The 21,872-nt window shown below is 41.1% G+C and overlaps 1 long non-coding RNA gene across 2 annotated transcripts in view; it reads left to right on the plus strand.

Moving 5' to 3' along the window:
• The window catches only part of LOC103278348 (uncharacterized), a 179,655-nt gene that overhangs the window by 142,006 nt on the left and 15,777 nt on the right, over positions 1-21,872 (plus strand). Inside the window, exon 3 of one of the 2 annotated variants that reach the window (XR_010004254.1) lies at positions 10,044-10,102. The exons of the other annotated variant lie outside the window; for it this stretch is intronic. This is a non-coding gene — a long non-coding RNA (uncharacterized LOC103278348). Of the gene's footprint in view, positions 1-10,043; positions 10,103-21,872 lie in introns of those variants that run through there. 2 annotated transcript variants of the gene reach the window in all.

The following is a 21,872-nucleotide window of genomic DNA, read 5'->3' on the forward strand; positions in this document are numbered from 1 at the left end:
CTGCTCCATCAGAGTCATCTGTTTGCATTTGGAGCAGATGTAGTTGTCTAGTTTTTGTGTGAAAAAGCGGAACATGCGACAGCTGGTGCATGTGATGGGAATGTTTTGCTTTTGTTGCATCTCTTGGTGAGCGTGGTGGCCAAGTGGGATCTTTGTACAGTTAAGTAATATGCACGCACTTTATGTGCAGACTGCAATAAACCACGTCTTTGTGTATTTGTTTATGTTGCTTTGTTTCCTGTATGTACTGCAAAGGATAGGTAGTAAAGGTGATAGGTGTACTGCAAAGGATAGGTAGTAAATGTCCTCCTGCTGCCTCTGCTTCTGCGAGAACCAACTGCCCTTCTGGGATCAGGCTCTGGCAGAAACTCACACTGGCAAATAAAGCTTTCCCAGAAACTCAATTAACAGGGGACAATGCCTGCTGTCAATCAACTTAAGTACCTGGCTCTCTTTCAACACAACAGTCACACAACAGTTAGACTTTGACCACAGGAGCCAAGCCCAAACTCAGTTTAAAATCTTAGCCAAATCTTAGCCAAATCCTACCTGAAGCCAGGGAGCAAAAATGTCCTCCTGCTGCCTCTGCTTCTGCGAGAACCAACTGCCCTTCTGGGATCAGGCTCTGGCAGAAACTCACACTGGCAAATAAAGCTTTCCCAGAAACTCAATTAACAGGGGACAATGCCTGCTGTCAATCAACTTAAGTACCTGGCTCTCTTTCAACACAACAGTCACACAACAGTTAGACTTTGACCACAGGAGCCAAGCCCAAACTCAGTTTAAAATCTTAGCCAAATCTTAGCCAAATCCTACCTGAAGCCAGGGAGCAAAAATGTCCTCCTGCTGCCTCTGCTTCTGCGAGAACCAACTGCCCTTCTGGGATCAGGCTCTGGCAGAAACTCACACTGGCAAATAAAGCTTTCCCAGAAACTCAATTAACAGGGGACAATGCCTGCTGTCAATCAACTTAAGTACCTGGCTCTCTTTCAACACAACAGTCACACAACAGTTAGACTTTGACCACAGGAGCCAAGCCCAAACTCAGTTTAAAATCTTAGCCAAATCTTAGCCAAATCCTACCTGAAGCCAGGGAGCAAAAATGTCCTCCTGCTGCCTCTGCTTCTGCGAGAACCAACTGCCCTTCTGGGATCAGGCTCTGGCAGAAACTCACACTGGCAAATAAAGCTTTCCCAGAAACTCAATTAACAGGGGACAATGCCTGCTGTCAATCAACTTAAGTACCTGGCTCTCTTTCAACACAACAGTCACACAACAGTTAGACTTTGACCACAGGAGCCAAGCCCAAACTCAGTTTAAAATCTTAGCCAAATCTTAGCCAAATCCTACCTGAAGCCAGGGAGCAAAAATGTCCTCCTGCTGCCTCTGCTTCTGCGAGAACCAACTGCCCTTCTGGGATCAGGCTCTGGCAGAAACTCACCCTGGCAAATAAAGCTAAAGGTAGTCAGGGAACTAAATTAAAACGTTAATACATCTTATTTCCTAAAGTGATTTCTTATTTGACAGTTTACAAACATTAGCCAAGATTCTGCATTAACAGACATAAATGTTGACATAGCTTCATCATTATAGCTGGACCTACTTAATCCCAGCTCTCTGTGAGGTTCTGTTGCAATTGCACCCCGTTTCTGTGAGGTCCTGTTGCAATTGCTTGTCATACCACATCTTTCTGGTAAAAGTGGGCCGGATACATCATTATTCAGTGTCCCATTCTTCCATCTTGTAGAACTCCTTTGGTTGATGCACTTACCTGGCCTCTAAGATGACTGTATGGGGATAATTGCAATAATTTCAGTGGTGCCGTAGCCATTAAATGTGAATTGCAATATTTATAACGTACTATATAAGTTTTGTAACATTGTAAATGCTTAATGTGTTACTTATGAGGCCTGATCGATTACATTCTCTTGCTAAGGTTGTTTTATTTGTTCATTTTAATCTATTTGTTCTAACTGTTAATTTTAATTGTTTGTTTTGTTTGCCTATTTTATTTTACTTATTTTGATACTGCACATGGCATTGAATGTTTGCCATTTTGTTTTTGTAAGCCGCCCTGTGACCCCTTGGGATAGAGGGTGTGTTAGAAATAAAGATTATTATTATTATTTTATTATGACACAGCAAACACGATAGACATGCTGGATTTTGTATCACAAAATCACAAGTCAAACACTTCCCAAGTGTCTAGGACTGTGTGATGTATTTTCGGATGATGCGTGCAGATCCCAGTAGGGTGGCCTTTTGCAGTTGGCAGATCGTGATTTTGTCAATGTCTATTGTTTCCAAATGCCGGCTAAGATCTTTTGGCATGGCACCCAGTGTGCCGATCACCACCAGGACCACCTGCACTAGTTTCTGCCAGAGTCTTTGAAGTTCAGTCTTGAGGTCCTGATAGTGGCTGAGTTTTTCCTGTTGTTTTTTGTCAATGCGACTGTCACCTGGGATGGCGACATCAATGATCCAAACCTTTTTCTTTTCCACAACTGTGATGTCTGGTGTGTTGTGTTCAAGAACTTTGTCAGTCTGGATTCGGAAGTCCCACAGTATCTTTGTGTGTTCATTTTCCATGACCTTTGCAGGTTTGTGATCCCACCAGTTCTTTACTGCAGGGAGGTGGTACTTGAGGCATAAGTTCCAATGAATCCTTTGGGCCACATAGTTGTGCCTCTGTTTGTAATATGTCTGTGCGATTTTCTTACAGCAGCTGAGGATATGATCAATGGATTCATTGGTTTCCTTGCACAGTCTGCATTTTGGGTCATCAGCTGATTTTTCGATCTTGGCCTTAATTGCATTTGTTCTGATGGCTTGCTCCTGGGCTGCAAGGGTCAGGCCTTCTGTCTCCTTCTTCAGTGTCCCATTTGTGAGCCACAGGCAGGTCTTCTCCTTATCAGCTTTTCCTTCAATTTTGTCAAGGAACTTTCCATGCAATGTTTTGTTGTGCCAGCTGTCAGCTCTAGTTTGTAGTGTGGTTTTCTTGTACTGATTTTTTGTCTGCTGTGCTTTGAGGAGTTTCTGATTTTTGACTTCAATCAAAGCAGGTTCTTCACTTTGCTTTACATATTCTGCCAGGGCATGTTCTTCTTCTTTGACTGCTTGTTTTACTTGTAAGAGTCCTCTGTCACCTGATCTTCTAGGCAGATATAGCTGGTCAACATCACTGTGAGGGTGCAGTGAATGATGAATGGTCATGAGTTTTCTTGTTTTTCTGTCCAAATTGTCCAGTTCCGCCTGTGTCCAATTTATAATGCCAGCAGTATATCTTATGACAGGTATGGCCCGGGTGTTTATGGCCTTGATGGTGTTACCTCCATTGAGCTTGCTTTTGAGAATTTTTCTGACCCTTTGTGTGTATTCTTTGCTGATCACAGTTTTCACATGTTCATGCTTGATGTTGTCCAGCTGTAGTATGCCCAGATATTTATAGGCCTTTGGCTGGTGACACTTTATTGTTTGGTCATTAGGCATATTTATGCCCTCACTTTCAATGATTTTTCCTTTCTTCAAGACCATTGTCGAACATTTGTCCAAACCAAACTCCATGCTGATATCAGTGCTAAAAATTCGGACAGTGTTGGTCAGAGACTGGATTTCAGTTTCCGTTTTCCCATACAGCTTCAGGTCATCCATGTAAATCAGATGTGAAATTTTGTGATATTTCTTAGATGTTTGATAGCCAAGATTTGTTTTTTGTAAGATTGTTGACAGAGGGATCATGGCAATAATGAAAAGCAGAGGGGACAATGAATCTCCCTGGAAAATTCCTCTTCTGATGTTGACAAGTCCATAGCTTTCATTTCCAACAAACAGTTCAGTTTTCCAGTGCTCCATCATGTTTTCAATGAAGATGCCAACATTTTTACAAATCCCGATGGCGTCCAGGCACTTGATGATCCAGCTGTGTGGGAGTGAGTCAAAGGCCTTTTTGTAGTCAATCCACCTCATGTGAAGATTAGCTTTTCGGCTCTTACAGTTCTCCAGAATCATTTTGTCAATCAATAACTGGTCTTTTGTGACCCTGCTTTTCCGTTTGTTGCCTTTCTGTTCATCTGGCAAGATGTTTTTTTCTTCAAGATAATCTTGAACTTTGTCAGCTATGATGCCAATCAGTAGTTTAAACATAGTGGGCAGACACATTATTGGCCTGTAGTTTCCTGGTGCTGTTCCTTTTGCTGGATCCTTTTGTATGAGGTATGTTCTTCCAGTTGTTAGCCATTCACTGATACTTCCTTTCTGCAGCATCTCATTGAATTGTTGGGCCATTTTTCCATGTAAACTATAATATTTAATATATTATTATTATTATTATTATTATTATTATTATTATTATTAAATAATGAACAAGATATCAGTAATTGAGATACAGGTCCAGTACATATTTGCTGGCCAACATCAATTCTCTAATGTACTTTTCTTAGGCTGGAGGTATAAATATCAGAGAACAAAAATTCCTTATACAATATCTAGATGTTTTTGAACTTTAGGAAAAACAAGCAATTTCTAGTTGCCTTGGTTTTTGGCATTAAAGATTAATATATCTAATATAATTCGTGTATGAGCAAGTCATTTTTCAATATGCAAAATTTCATCATCTGATTTATCCTGGATATAGCAAGGTTACTGCAGTCATGTGAAACTCCATTGCACAATACGGAACTGGGGGGGGGGGGGGGGAGAGAGAGAGAGAGAGAGAGAGAGAGAGAGAGAGAGAGAGAGAGAGAGAGAGATAAGCACTGTTTTACAGAATAGAAATACTTTTTGCAAATCTACCCAGTGGCTGGCAAGTTATATTTTACCATATCAAAACACCTTTGTGTATAGAAAGCTATTAATCTTTACTGGATTATAAATGAAGCATATACGTATTTGATTATTAGACAGAGAAATGTGCAAGAAAATCATCATCATCATCATTTAATTACTTATTAATCGCCCTCCATCCACGATGCTCTAGGCAATTTACAAGATAAAAAAGGATAAAAATACATACATACAAATATTGATTAAAAATATTAAAATAGATTAAAAGCTCGTTGCGACCTCCGATGATGGGAGAAGGAGAGACGGTCCCTAAGATACGATGGGCCCTGGCCGTAAAGAGTTTTAAAAGTCAGGACTAGCATCTTATATAGACCACGGTAATCAGTGGGAAGCCAATGCAGATGCTGCAGCACTGGTGTTATGTGGCATTTCATGGGTGTTCTTGTGAGTAGCCTGGCTGCCGCATTTTGAACAATACACAGCTTCCGGGTCGTGGACATCGGAAGCCCAACATACAGGGCGTTGCAATAGTCCAGCCTAGATGTGACCGTGGCATGAATGACTGTTGCCAGAGCCTCATCAGAGAGATAGGGTGCCAGTTGCCTCGCTTGTCGTAGGTGGAAAAAGGCCTGTTTGCTGGCAGCAGCGACCTGAGCTTCCATTGTCAGCTGCGAATCTAAAACGACACCCAGGCTCTTAACGGTGGGTGAAGGAGATAGGACAGCACCATCGAAGGTGGGTAGCAAGTGGGTCAGACCAGTTGAACGGCCATGCCAGAGAATCTCAGTCTTTGCCGGGTTCACCTTCAATCTACTAGCACGTAGCCAGTTCGACAGAGCCTCCAGACATAAGGTGAAATTTTCTGGTATTGACGTTGCTCCAGGCTCCAAGCGCAGAAGGAGTTGGGTGTCGTCCGCATATTGAAAATAAACAGTAATATAATTATCTCTTTTATTCAGTAGGCGGCCCTATTTTGTATTTGACCCTGCTTGCTTAGCACAGAAAAATACTGTTTACCATATTCATTGTTTATTTATAGGTTATGTTTTGACTGCAACAACTACAAACATTCTTCAAATAAATGTTTTTAGACATAAAAAATCCCATTGATTTCTACTGAAATCTTTACACTCCTATCTTTGGAAGACACCTCCCACTTCTTGTGGATGAGATGCAGAGGTTGAGATAGTAACTCCTTGCATAAAGCTATTTATAGTGCAATTTTATTTATGTCTGCTGAAAGGTAAACACCACTGGGTTCCATGGGGTTTACTACCAAGGACATGTACATTGGGCTGCAGTCATACGACCTCATCATATTAGCCAGGCAAAGCATCCTGCTTCACCAGGCAACCGGGAGAAAAGAGGGAGCAACAGGGTGAATCTGTCACCCCGCGCACAGCTCCCACTGGGTGACACTTTCCCTATCACATGGGGAAAGTGTCACCCTCTCATAGAGGCCCAACAAAAAGCATCTTAAGATGCTTTCTTTCCAGTTGAAGAAGGAGCCTCCATAGAAAGCTCCCTTACATTGTCTAATGAGCAATGGGCCCATCAGTCCCCCAGCTGGAGTGGAAGCATCATAGGATGCTTCCCAAAGTAAATGTGATGAGGTGGATAGTTAGTTAGTGGCTATGCTGAAACTTCAAGTGGTAACTTCCTAGTCATTGTTCATTCCTTTAGCCATTGTGCTATTTTATAATAAAACATCATGAATGGCTCTAGCAAATTGCATACAACAATAACAAAACTTTATTTATATTCCGCCCCATCTCCCTGTGGGGACTCAGGGCAGCTCACAGGCAAAAAATGGCAAATATTCATTCAATGCCTTGCACAGTAATAAATAACACAATGTAAACAACATAGAATTTTAATAGTATAAAACAAATAGCAATAAAAGCAATAATAACCTATAAAACACATTTAAACGACATTAATAAAGGGGAAATTAAAGACTAGCATCATCTACCTTTTTTTTTTTTGCCTTTATGGCAATGGTCTTCCATCTCATTCTGTTTCTCTCTCCCAGAACCTCCTTGACTTTCATCCATCCCTTGATTCACTCATGTAGGTGTGAATGCCAGCCACACTTGGAATCATGTAACCCTTTTAAAAGTACTTAAGCATTACTGAAAAGAAATAACTTCAAAGGTATCTGGAGAAAATTTCTAGAAAAATTATTGGAAAGAGAAGACGGGAATTTACCTCCAAATGAAGAATTTAACTTTTGATGGGACTACAGAAGAAGAGATGGCTCTGGAGAAGGGGAGTACATGGGTGAATGTAAATAAAAAGATGGGGAAATGTATAGAATATGTATATTTAAATGTAACTTTTTCTCAAATAATAATAACAATAAAAATTTAAAAAAATAAAAGTACTTAAGCAAGAGGGAGAGGATGTGGCCATTGTGTCTCCTGCCCCCTTCCTCCACTGACCATTTTGGATACACCCTGCTATGGCAAAACTGAAGTCTGGTTTAATGCAAGTAAAAGTAGAGCTGTAGCAATACTGCTAAGACTAATTAGTTTTTTTGTGTTGTCGAAGGCTTTCATGGCCAGAATCATAGAATCATAGAATCATAGAATAGTAGAGTTGGAAGAGACCACATGGGCCATCCAGTCCAACCCCCTGCTAAGAAGCAGGAAATCGCATTCAAAGCACCCCCGACAGATGGCCATCCAGCCTCTGCTTAAAAGCCTCCAAAGAAGGAGCCTCCACCACGGCCCCGGGGAGAGAGTTCCACTGTCGAACAGCTCTCACAGTGAGGAAGTTCTTCCTGATGTTCAGGTGGAATCTCCTTTCCTGTAGTTTGAAGCCATTGTTCCGTGTCCTAGTCTGCAGGGCAGCAGAAAACAATCTTGCTCCCTCCTCCCTATGACTTCCCTTCACGTATTTGTACATGGCTATCATGTCTCCTCTCAGCCTTCTCTTCTGCAGGCTAATCACTGGGTTGCTGTGAGTTTGTCAGGATGTTTGGCCATGTTTCAGAAGCATTCTCTCCTGATGTTTCACCCACATCTATTGCAGGCATCCTCAGAATGGATTATGGTAGACATTATGGATTATGGTGAGAGAATCCCTTTTGTCCTTTGCTGAACTTTGGATTTTCTTAGTGGGTCTGTAGATAGTTCGTATGTGGTAGCATCCAACAAATGCTATGTTCAGCGAAGGACAAGAGGGATCCTCTCACTTCTGCAGGAGTCTACCGTATACCATGCAGCTGTGGACAAGTCTAAATAGGGGCCACCAAATGCAGCATTCCTCAAACACGAATCAAGGAACATGAAAGGCACTGCAGACTGATTCAACCAGAGAAGTCAGCCATAGCAGAGCACTTGATGAACCAACCTAGACACAGTATATTACTTGAGAAACAGAAATGCTGGATGTAACTGAAAGCCTTATTTTATTGGTGATTTTTGTTTATGTTATTTAATGTTGATTCAGAGATGAAGGTGGTCAGGAATTAGCTACTGATGATTGGCTATGTGTCACCATGGTAACGTAGCTGCTTCTGTAGAAATTAACCATTTTGAAGCTAGCATGAAAGGGGCGGAGCTAGCTGGATGAAAAAAGGAGGGAATGTTTTAAAAAGAGTTCAGTTATGTTCTTGTTTCTAGTGAGGGAAACTAGAGGAAAGACGTGTGTGTGTGAGGTTCAGTTACGATAGTTCTCTAGCCGGTGAGCTAGTAAGAAGACATCTGTATGTTCAGGTTCTAGCAAAGGTAGCTAGACGAAAGACTTCGGTGTGTTCAGTTTAGTTTCTAGCCTGTGTGTTAGGAAGTAGATGTCTGAAGTACATTAGGTTTAGGTTTCCAGTGTGATAGAGCTGAGGAAAAGGAATACTGTTGAGACAAAATTTCAGTTAAGTGGTTGATGTTAAAGGAATGAAAGATATTGTTTATATTATTTACAAATGAAACTGAAGAAGTAAACTTCTGCAACAAGTTATGCTTTTTGGACTAGAGAAACCATAAATAAATAATTCTTTGTTTTTAATAAAGACAGTGTTCCTGAGTGTTGAATTGCTCTACTTAGAGTCAGTGGAAGATTCATCTCACATACTTTACCTCAGTGTCACATCCTCTCATACATACACACACACATACAGACTCAAGTTTTATAGCTGGCAGTGGCTGGGATCCTGATAGAAGGATTGCCCCCTGTCATAGTGGGATTTGAGAGATCCCATATTAAAAAGGCATGGCAAAGGTGTGGGATATTAAGAAAAGATTCCCTTAGCTTAAATGTAAAGGGGCTTTGGGCAGGGTGTCCCACATTTAATGGTGGCAGTGGTTGGGATCTTGAAAGAGAGATTTCCCCCTGCCTGTTTGAGAAGCCACTCGTGTGCTTTGTTTCTTTTCGAAGTGAACCTTGCACTGGACCACTCTAACAACCACCATGTCAGACTACACAGAGAAGCCATTGAAATCCACAAGCATGTGAACAATTTCAACAGAAAGGAGGAAACCATAAAAATGAACAAAATCTGGCTACCAGTATTTTAAAAAACTCTAAAATCAGAACAGTAAAGATCAACATTCAGAAAACAGGGTAATTTCAGATAGGAAACAATCAGGGCCAGCTAACACCTCCCAACAAAGGATTCCCCCATACAGGAATTAGCCAGGCCTTGAAATGCAAGGCCATTAAATGCTAACGATGGTGATTAATTACAACATTCACACTTGTCTCCAACAGACAAGAGTTCTTTCTCCCAGCCTGGACATTATTCCACAGATATATAAATCTCCCTTGCTTAGTTTCCAATATACCTCACAACCTCTGAGGATGCCTGCCATAGATGTGGGCGAAACGTAAGGAGAGAATGCTTCTGGAACATGGCCATACAGCCCAGAAAACTCACTAGTTTTGATTTAGCATATTATTTCATGGATATAATGCAGTACTGACTTGCTCATGCTAAAACTGCATTTTAAAATGTCTTGAAGGTGCTGCAACATTTTTTCTTTGTGTATCCTTATTCCTTTTTATGTTGTAAGTGGTCGATACAGTGACTTTTTTGAAACTTAGTACAAGTATGTTGGAGAAAAGCAGATGAAGGAACTGATGGAAAGATGACAACTATTCCTTGTAAATACACAAATTGTTTCAAAATGTATACAGGTTCACTTGGAAGTATTACTTTGTTGGACTAAATCTCCTTTAAAATCTGCCAAACCTGTAAAGTGTAATAATCCAGAAGACATTTAAAAAAATCTCTTGATATGAATCAAATATTATTTATTTTCTAGCTGGAAAAGAGAACAACATAGTCATCAACAATATTTCCGCATGATTCTTTGTGCTTCGGATAAAAGAACATGAATATCTACATCCCTCATTCTGAATCTACCTTCTTGTATTGTAAGGTGGAAGAATTAGTATGTCACATGAAATGAAACATGAAGTCATTTAAACTGACTCCTACATTGCACAAATGCGAATATATATTATCTATACATAAGATGTGACATTTTTCAACTATGGATGGTCTAAACCTAGCCTTTTCCTGTGTTCTAACCATTATTGCATCCATTCTCAAAGCTCTGAATGATCTTCATGGTATTACAAAGAGAAACTCTCTCTGACCTACCTGTTTACTTGCTTTCTTACCTGGAGAGATTTAATAGGATTGGGTGACCTCTCTGCTCAGTTCTCTCTCCTCCACTTTCTCAGTATTTCCTAGCCTAATGTGAGCATAGACCCATGCTTCTTTCTCAGTTGCTTTTCCTACATTTTATCAGTATAATTCAATGCAATCCCTCCTCTCCTGCTGTCACATAAATCATATTGCTGTGTCTTTATGGGGTTTCTTGCACTCTGGAGTTACAACTTTCATTAGTGCATGATAGGGGCTTATGGAAGATGACTTGACAAGCTGGTCCCCTTGTGTCTTCAACTGTCCTATTATTTCTCATTAATTCTTCTATAAGGTCTCATACTTGCAATGTTCAGCAAGACTGCTGAAAGGATGTTATAAAATTTTCAGCTGCTTCCCTTCATTACCAGCACGTCCTATTAAAGATTGCCCCTAAATTTGACCTATATAATATTATGTCTCAGTATAATATTACCATCAAATTCATCCCCCTCTATTTTGGGTATACAGTAAAGGTACTGTTTCATTTTAGTGAGGCATGACATCTCAAATATGATCAGCATTGACACTAGAGGCCAATGTTAGCACATTTATGTGATGTTGCTACGACTTATGATATAGGTGGTAGGGAATGAGACTTGACTTGCAGTCTTTCAGGTCCTTGAAACTACATTATCTGTACAGATGTTTATAGTACAGCCAGTTATATTGGGCTGTAATTCCAGGACTGCAAATATGACAGGCAAACTTTGTGGGTATTTCCATGGATACAAAGTTGTACAGAAATCTGGAAAAGGATAAAAATTTGAATATAGCAGGCAGATGAAAGCACACATTTCAAATGCTGAGACATGTCTTAATCCAGACTTGTGACTCCAGGGAACATATGATGATGATGATTATGATGATGATGACAAGAACAACAATAATTTTCTTTCTTACCTGCCTCTCCTCGTGGCTTGTTATATAGCATAATTAAAACACATAAACATTGTAAAAAATCTATAAATACACATGTTAAAATGTGTGTGTATATATGTATACACACACATACACACATATATTAAAACATATTTCTATACAAACAGATTTCTATACACATTAAAATACACAGAACAGAGATTAAACACAAGATAAGTGTATATCATTCATGCTTAAAACTGGCTGGGGAGGACTGCCGGAAGAGATAGGTCTTCAGATGGTTTTTAAATTCTGACAGTTGATCTAGCTATTGGAGCTCTTCTAGCAGCCTTGATGCAGCTGATTCCAACAGGTTGCCAATTGGATTCTGGCTGATTCTGTTCACCCAGAGGACCTCAGTGTTTGGGGTGAATTGTATGGATGAAGGCGATCCTGTAGGCAACCTGGTCTCAAACCATGTAAGGCTTTAAAGGTCAAAACCAACACCATGTACTTTGCCCAGAAACTAATTGGCAGCCAGTGGAGTGACTTTAGGATAGGTGTAACATGCTTACTCCTAGATGTTTTTGTAACCAATCTGCTTGCTGTATTTTGAACCAGCTGGAGTTTCTGAACTTGGTACACAGCTAATCCAATGTAAAGTGCATTATAGAAGTCCAATCTTGAGGTTGTCAGCACTACCATCTTTAGGTTTCCAAATCTAGGAAGGGGTGCAGCTGGCATATCAACCAAAGCTGATAATAAGCACTCCCGACTGTTGCATCTATTTGAGCTAACATTTGGAGAGATGGACCCAGGAGCACTCTCAAGCTGTGAACACAGTCTTTCAGGGGGAGTGTAACCCCATCCAGAACTGGTTGACCTCCATCCCCAGATTAGGACCCTTGATGGCAAGCATCTCTGTTTTGTCTGGATTCAGTTTCAATTTGTTTTTCCTCATCCAGCCCATTACCTCCTCCTGGTATTCATTCAGAGGAGACACACTATCCTTAGCTGAGGTTGCTTTTGAAGTCTTGGAGAAATATATTTGGGTGTCATTAGCATACTGATAACACCCTGCCCCATGCCTACGGATGATCTCTCCCATATACTTTTCTAAGTTCATTTTGGCACACCCAAGAATCGATTCTGGGTCCTGCAGACACCTAGAAAAAAATATAAGTAAGAGAAAGGAGAAGGTATGGTTGCTTACCTGTAACCATGTTTCTTTGAGTGATCACCTCTGGAATTCACACCTTTGGTATCTCCTGCACCCACACAGCTGTTCCAGATGATCTCTTGCAAAGCTTTGCCTAATTGAGGACTCCAGCCCCTCCCCTCCCCATTAGTAATAAAGCCAGGCTGCAGGGCTTGAGGCCTTAGTTCCGTACTGTGAAAAGTAGTTGCACTAGGCATGACAAATGTGGGGAGGATGGGCGGGTTGTGTGAATTCGAGAGGTGACCACTTGAAGAAACACGGTTACAGGTAAGCAACCATACTTTCTTCTGCGTGGTCACTCTGGAATCCACACCTGTGGTAGACTAGCGAGCTTAGTGACGGATGGTGGGCATCATGCTAGTGTGGAAAAAAGGATTGCTCTTCCAAAAACTGCATCCCTTTTGGCTGCCAGATCCAATTTAGAATAGGTAATAAAAGTGTGGGGTGTCGACCAAATGGCCACATGGCAAATGTCATCCAATGGCACTCCATGCAAAAATGCCGTTGAGGCAGCCATTGCTCAGGTGGAATGAGCATGGATCTGAACAGGTGAGTCCAGTCCTGCCATCTCATAAGCCAATCGGATAGTTGAAACTATCCAAGCTGCCAATCTTTGAGTGGAAACTGGAAGGCCAACAGAGTCCTCACGGTACTTGACAAACAATCTTGGTGATTTTTGCAATGGAGCTGTATGATGGACATAAAAAGGAGAGCTCTACACACATCGAGGAGGTGCAATGATTGCTCAAGAGGTGTAGATGGATTTGGAAATAATGCAGGTAGCACAATATCCTGAGACATGTGGAACTGAGATGCAGCCTTGGGGGGAAAATATGTCTGTTTAAAGGACAACCTTGTCTTTATGAAACTTAAGGTAAAGATCATCAACCCCAAGGACAGTAAGCTCACTGGCATGACAAGCAGATGTAATTGCTACCAAAAAGGCAGTTTTCCAGGAAAGGTAAGGCATCTCTGCAGTGGCCATAGGTTCAAAGGGAGGTTTTACTAGGGCTGAAAGGACAATTTCCAATTTCCAGGAAGGAGGGATGGGACGAACTTGCGGCCAAAAGTTCCTAAAGCCCTGCAAAAACCTCACCAGCGGGTCAGCAAAGGGAGAGGGTAAGTAACGTTCCTTCTTGAATGAGGCTATGGCAGACAAATAAACTCTGAGTGATGACAAAGATAATCCTGAATCAGACAGACATCAAAGACTGGAGGAGAACAGAAGTAGGTGCTAATAACGGTTGAACTCCCTGTTGTTGAACAAAATTATAGAAACGATGCCAGTTATAGATATAGGCGTGCTTGGTGGTAGGCCGAAGAGCAAGATCCAAAATGTTTCTCACTGGCTGAGGAAGAGATGCGACTGAATCCTCCATGCCATCAGTTGGAGATGTGTGATTTGGGAGTAAGGGACTGACACAGACCCTGAAGTCAGCAAGTCCAGTCTGAGTGGCAACTGAACATTGCCTGCCAATTGAAAGAGCGTGGCAAACCACGGCTGACAAGGCCACCACGGCTTTAACAGAATACAGCTGACCTGCTCTGCTTGCAGACAAGCAACTACCCTGGACAACAGAGGAAGTGGTGGGAAAATATACAAGGGCACCGATGTCCAGTTCAGGAGGAAAGCATCCCCTAAACACCCCGGCTGCTGATGCCAAGGGAGTCGTGAGCCATAAAACTGGCATTTCGTGTTGGAAGAGGAAGCAAGAAGGTCCACTAAAGGGGTATGCCATATATGGAAAAGTGATTGTACCAGGGCAGGCACCATGAGCTGTATGGTTGCCTAAATGAGCTCCTCAACCTGTTAGTGAAGCAACAGTTGCCAGCAGCATCGAAGGCCTGGGGAGACGAAATGGAAGTCCAATGCACAGGCTGGATCAGTGAGTCCACCACTGTAGAGAGTGGTGAATAGCTGCAGGGATTAGCAAACGCCTGTTGGGGCTGTTGTGTAAGGGATGAAATGTAATTGGTCGAAGATGAAGCCAAACAAATGGAGTCACTCCCATAGTGGAAGCCATATGCCTGAGAAGGCACTGAATGTCCCTGGCCTGAACAGACGTCTTTGTTATTACTTGAAGAGCCAGAGTACGAAAATTCCAGAATCTGTCATCTGGAAGGTACACTCTTGCCTGACGGGAATCCAAGACAGCCCCAATAAATTTAGTAGCTTGGCAGGGTTAAAAAGATGAGACTTGCCCTTGTTGATAATAAGGCCCAATCTCTAATAACGACAAAGTAAACTGAATATTGTTCTGTAACTGGTCACATGTTTTAGCGACCAGTAACCAATCATCAATGTAGGGATAGACCATTACACCATGTTCTTTAAGGTGAGCTGCCACCACCGCCATCACCTTGGTAAACACCCTGGGAGCTGTAGAGATGCCAAAGGGGAGAACGCGAAAACAAAAAGCTTGGCCATTAGTCATAAAGGACAAAAAACTATGGTCTTGGCATCTAATTGGCACATAAAAATAAGCATCTCTAAGATCGATGCTTGCAAACCAAACATTGCTGGGCAAAAGGGGGAGGATGGAAGTCACCATCTGAAAACAACGATAAATAATGTATGCATTCAGCCCTTTAAGATCAAAATAGTAAGAAGACCTCCATCCTTTTTAGAAACTAAAAAAACTTACAGAAAAAAGAAAAAGGAAACATAGAGAGTGATAAAGGTTCTATAGCCCCTTTCACAAGTAAAGTAAGAACTTCTTGCCAAAGAGCAGAAGAGTGAGGAGTAACCCAAACAGTTCTCACTGGGGGTTGTTCAAAAAACTCAATGGTGTCAACGCAAAATCAAAGAAGAAAATGAGGAGGAATCCTCTGTAGTAGCAACTGAGGAAGTACAACCCTGTGTTAAAGTATCCTCATCAATAAAAGAATCAGAGTCTGAAACAAAATCATCATCCTGTGCCTGAGAAACTCAAGGAACAGAAAAATTAGTAAATTGGTTAGGGTGTAGAAAGGCAGTCCCAAAATTATAAGGATAAAAATTTGGTACTGGAGGATTGGGCAAATAATACCAGCCACCCTGCTGTGTAGGCCACATAGTTTGAGAGGAGGAATAAGGATATATACTTGTGGTTTGGAATGGAGCCGGCTGAGTAATGCCATGGGGAACCGCTCTAGGTGGAGGGCCTCGAGAGGTACCCTTAGGAGGGGGTCATCCTCTAGGGGCTGAGCCCCAGTGCCCCGGCAAGCCATTGCTCGTGCGGGCGGCGTGGCTGCCAGAAGGTTGCTCTCCTCGGGAGGAGGCAGAAGCATGGCAGGAAGAGGTGCTCCCGGTGCATGCTGAGGCAAATGTGGTGGCGAGAGGAGTGGGGGTTCTAAGGGCCACGCTACCACTACCAAGGGAAAGGACGCCGCAAGGCATTGCACCCCAGAAGCAACGGAAACCGGCTTGACTTCCAGCAGCACTTGGCCAGTGCCAGCTCCACCCCTTCCTGGGAGTCTGCCAGGGGAACTGAGAGTCTTTTGGATGTTTTCTTCCGTACTGCCTGAGCAGCCGCTGCGGAGGGAGAAGGGCTCTTTTTGAGGGCTACGCTAGCAGCCATACTGGCCTTAAGAATAAGCGAAGTCCAAACAAAAGTCCAAAGAGTAAGTTAGGAGTCCTAATTCAAAGTCCATAAAGAGGAGATGCAATCCAATGTAGCTGCTTTCGCGGACGAAAGGAACTAAGGCCTCAAGCCCTGCAGTCTGGCTTTATTACTAATGGGAAGGGGCAGGGCTGTAGTCCTCAATTAGGCAAAGCTTTGCAAGAGATCACCCGGAACAGCTGTGTGGACGCAGGAGATACCACAAGTGTGGATTCCAGAGTGACCACGCAGAAGAAATTAATTCCTGAAATCCTTCACAGTTTAAACATTCTTTGTTTAAAGATATTTTCTTTTAAACAAGATGTGCCCCATAATCTTTTAAAGTAAATAAAATGCAGCCTTCATCTCCCGCACCTCCCAAAAAAGCTTCTTAAAGGTGGAGCTCTGATTTTGATTTCTTCTTCATTTGTTTCTCTCTGTGTGTTTAACTAAAAGTGCATGCTCCACTCATTCCTCCTAGAGCAAAGAAAAGAGACCCTCATGGTTGAGATATTGACCCCTGTTTTAACTGATAGTGCACTAGTGTGTACAATTTAAAACATGCACTCAAATATGTGCATATCTGGAAAAAATGAGTGCAGAAAAACAGTAATAGTGCAGCAGACCAGATAATAGTTTAGAAAAGGCAGATATTTTCACTGTCATCCCTCTTATTTGTATGGATGTAAGAAGTATTAAATAATAAGATTAGAGATGACAGACATATCAAAGGAGTGAAAATAAAACGGCAAGAACTTAAAGCTAGGGCATATGCGGATGATATGGTGGTCATTACAGAAGATCCTACAAAGAGTATACCAAATTTGATGAAAATAATTACAGTAGTAGGTATGGACGGGTGGCAGGTTTTAAAATGAATAAAGAGAAATCAATGTTTTAAACTAAAAGTCTTTCGAAAAACAATATTGATAACCTGGAGAACATATCTGCGGCCAGACTTTGAGGACACATTTATCACTGCTATCAGGATGAAAATCGCCACACTTGGAAGACATATTTACCACTCCAAGCATCTCAAGCTTCAGAATGTTTGGGTCATATATATTATGTGTAAGAGAGAGTGTGTGCACTGCAGTACTTTTGCAAGCACACACAAACCAGAAATATTGGAGAAAGAGTAGCAAAGGGTTTTTTTGGTGTTCGTAAAATATTTTTGAGGAAAAATTCTGGCTTTGTACAGCACACACACAGAGGCCAGAAGAAAATAGCAGAAAGAGGTGAACTAACAAGATAGAGGTTTTTTGTAATTTTTAAATATTTGTGGGAGGGGAGGAGGCTACTGGACTGGTGCAGGACACACACACACAAATCAGAAGGTAGGACTGGAAAGGGTACAGCAAAGAGACTGAGAATCAAAGAGGTAAAAGGGCTTTTTATATTGGGGGGGAGGGACAACTTAGGCTGCTAGTGCAGGACATCAGCCTAAAGGTACGGCTTGGGAAATTCTCCCCATGGGGACTCAAGAGAGTCAGACCTATCCCACACTCAGGCAACTTAAAGCAAAAAAAGCCCTAAAATACTTAAACAAACACCAAACACACAAAAGCCCTTAAACTCACAACCTCTCCCCCCCAAAAAAGAGCATGCCCACCCACTCCTCCATACAAAATTGCTAGTAAAATAAAAGGACTAAGATATTAAACTAAGAACATTAATGCAGAAGAAAAAAAGACTTCTCAAAAAGCAATCTCTATTCCCTAAGCAAGTAGCTTAGCAGCAGCACTGAGAGACACACAGAATGATCTCTCTCTCTCTCTCTCTCTCTCTCAAACGCCAGGATGCCACAGAAAAATAGGAGAGCTCACCCTTCTATATATAGACCAGCTTTGCCAAAACACATGTGGTCTCCTTTCTTTTTCTGATTGGCTTTGGCAATGTTGGGGGGGGGGGGCATGCTCACGACTGCTCTTCTCATGTGACAGCCGAATGCAGCCGCCACATGTCCCGTTGTTGCCGTTTTCTGGCTTCCCTGCCTATCTGCCTCGTATCCAGGGATTTGGTTGCCAATTTTAGCTGAATCCTCCAAATACAGAATGCCAATATTACATTCATGGGATTTCACAAGTATTCATTTACCATTCATTGAGTCAGTTGCCTTCTTTTACTTGGGACCAGCAATTAGATTTGGTTTGAGATGTTTTGTTAGGGTTAAACCACATTTTTTTCAAATATTAATCACCAGTTATCAAAATTTTATACTTCCCTCTCAGTGGTGCTAATAAATGTGCACTCCAAAATGCATTGTTCTGATAAATGCACCTTTGATGTGGAAGTCCCGTTGGTTTCCTTTTATTCCTGTTATTTTGCTGAACTTTTATCGATAAACTCTAGATTAAAAATATACTCTGAATTTTCTTCAAATTACTTCCCCCTAAATTCCAAAGATAATTATTCAAAATAAAGGCATAGCATATCAGGTTAATGAGGAAGAACTAGAAAGAAGAAACCTGATCATAGGAGAAACAGCTGTGGAAAAAAGAGTGTCTTGTAAAGCATTCTCATTGCTCCCATTACTAATACAGAATTCATGAGCTTGTTGCCGATAAGAACAAATGCAAAGATATGCTATAAATTAGAGCAGTTTGAAGAAGGAAAGAGCTGGACTTTCACCTGCAATTTCAAGCCACAGCACTGAGTCAAATGTAATCTTTCTGATCCAACCAACTACTATAGAGAAAGACTGGGGCTGCTATCATGGATACCTGATGAAAAGAAGCCTGAAAATAAGCCTGGTAGAATCACTCAGCAAGTGAAGAACCAACAGGGCAGGTGGAAACTCCCATTCACACTGCATAATTATAGCATTATTATTCCATCCATGGTTACATCCTATGGAATCCTGGGGCTGGCTGTTTAGGAAAAAATACTTAGACTTTTGTAGTGCCTTACCAAACTACAAACCTCAAGATTCCATAGGCTGGAACTATAGCAGTTAAGGATATTCTAATTGTGGAGTGTGAACAGGTTCCAGGCAAAAGAACATTGGGTATTTGTCATTATATATCTACTGTTTTGCTGTGTTCTTTCTTTGTCGTGACTGCTGTGTTGCTTCCTCTAGGGTAGACTAGGCTAGCTCTTCACCTTTGTCCTTCTGCCATCAGGCAAGTACATTTTTATTAAAGTGGGTCTTTGGCAAGTGATAGGCTGGTGCATTATAATACATGTGCTTTTAAACTACTTTTTAAATTCAATTGTGTTGGCATGAATGTATTTTGTTGTGTTTTGACTTTTGGATTTTAAATTTTATTTCCATTTTATATGACAGACAGCATGGTGTAGCTGCTTAAGCATTGAGCTGTGATTCTGGAGACTAGGATTCATATATCTGTTCAGTCATGGAAACACATTGGATGAACTTGGGCAAGTCATTCTTTTGGCATCAGAAGTAAGCAAAGACATCCATCCTTTGAACAAACCCTGGCAAGAAATTCCCCTGATATGGGGCACCATAGGTTGCAAATGGAGCCTCCGGTGGCTCAGTGTGTTAAAGCGCTGAGCTGCTGAACTTGCAGACCAAAAGGTCCCAGGTTCAAATCCAGGAAGGGGAGTGAGTGCCTGCTATTAGCTATTGGCCACATGACCTTGGAGGTGTCTACAGACAATGCCGGCTCTTCGGCTTAGAAATGGAGATGAGCACCAACCCCCAGAGTCGGACACGACTGGACTTAACATCAGGGGAAACCTTTATCTCTACCAAGTTGCAAATAAGGTTAAGACATCTAACCACAACAACAATTTAATTTAAAAAAAATCAAGAAACACCTTAAGCCTCAATTTTGGGAGAAAGGTTGACACTTAATTCAACAACAGCAATACCGGTATATTGTCACTTGCAGGCACATTGATACTTCTGCAAGGTATGAGTTCACATTTTCTCACTCCCATCAACATTTTGAAGACAGATAAGGTTTTCAAGCAGAGGTTGGATTGCCATCTGTCAGGGGTGCTTTGGTTCTGTATTCCTACATGGCAGGTTCCTCCTCCTCTTCCCCCCATTACTACAATGAGTAGCCCATATCTGAGGACTGTAAAGGTGAAATATTCACATCTCCCCCACTTTCTTGGAGGAGTTGCACATATAATGTTCATGAAAATGGAAGGATGACTGTATATATAGATCTCCAAAATCTATATATATAAAAGAGTGATGGCATCACGGCGACCCACAAACAACAAAACTACAGGCCCCCCAACCTCAAAATTTGACAACACAACCCATCATCCACGCCTCTAGGTTGATACAACAAAAAGAAAAGAAAAATAAAGTCCTAATTAGAGGGAGAGGAATAATTGCTTTTATCCAATTGCTGCCAGTTAGAAGGCTAAGCTCCTCCAATTTGGTCTCTTAGCAACCCAATAAAAAATAATAAAAAACACTTAAAAATAATTTAAAACACTAAAAGATTAATACAATAAAATACTATAATAACAGAAAATAACTAAAAATAATACAAGAAAATAATAAAATGTAATAAATAAAAAGATAACTTACAATAAAAGATTAATACAATAAAATACTATAATAACAGAAAATAACTAAAACTAATACAAGAAAATAATAAAATATAATAAATAAAAAGATAACTTACAATAAAATTAATTAAAAATGCAAATAATGTCAAATAAAAATTACACAACAATTTTTAACCAATACCACCACCACTTTGCCACAGCAACGCGTGGCCGGGCACAGCTAGTAAGATTATAAAAAGGAAACAAAATCTAGGCGTTTCCCCCCAGTTTTATTAGTCTAGATGTATCCTATGTTGGATTATTTTGTTGATATGCATATAGGGATGAAAGTAGGGTAGGGTAGGGTGAACAAATCGATTGGAGGTGTAGTTCTGGAGGTTGCAATGGGAGTTTCAGAAAGAGATGTTCTAGGGAAAGAGGAAAAAACATTTTTCTGAGGTCTTGCTGATTTTCAGGATTATAATTTTGTCATTATGGTAGCTATGAATGAAGTAACACAGTATAGGCTGCAAAAATGATCTTGAAAGAGTTTGTGTGTCACACAAATTCTGTAGCCAATTTTTTGGGGGGTGGGGGGGTTGAAATATGTGGTTTTTTTAAGAAAATCATGAAGATGAGTCCGTAATACAAAATAATTTAAATTCTGACTTATTATATATTTTATATAGACTTAATTAAATCAAATTTCTGTTTTAGCTAGGTAATTTAGTGGTTACATGAACTTGGAGGTGTCTATGGACAACGCCGGCTCCTCGGCTTAGAAATGGAGATGAACACCAACTCCCAGAGTCGGACACAATTAGACTTAATGTCAGGAGAAAACTTTACCTTTACCTTTCATTTAGTGGTTCCAAAAGAATACCACAATGCCTGTTAGAAATACTTGAAAACTGTGTCAATATACTTTGACAGAAATCAGGCTCTGTCAATAAAAAAACACTCAAGAGTGCAAGCCCAGTTAGTCTTTCCTGCCCCATTGTTCTACTTATGTATGTTTTCAAATGTTGAAGAGTTAAGAACAACCTTTCATTTGTGGCTGTGGCGCAGGCTGGTTAGCAGCCAGCTGCAATAAATCATGCTGACCAAGAGGCCATGAGTTTGAGGCCAGCCCATGTCGGGGTGAGCACCTGACAATTAAAAATAAAATATAGCCCCTGCTCATTGCTGACCTAAGCAACCCAAAAGATAGTTGCATCTATCAAGTAGGAAATTTAGGTACCACTTATATGTGGGGAGGCTAATTTACAACACATAAAAATCACCCAGCCGCCATTGGAATGAGGAAGTG

Source organism: Anolis carolinensis, chromosome 3, assembly GCF_035594765.1.
Source record: "Anolis carolinensis isolate JA03-04 chromosome 3, rAnoCar3.1.pri, whole genome shotgun sequence".
Taxonomy (NCBI): Eukaryota; Metazoa; Chordata; class Lepidosauria; order Squamata; family Dactyloidae; genus Anolis; species Anolis carolinensis.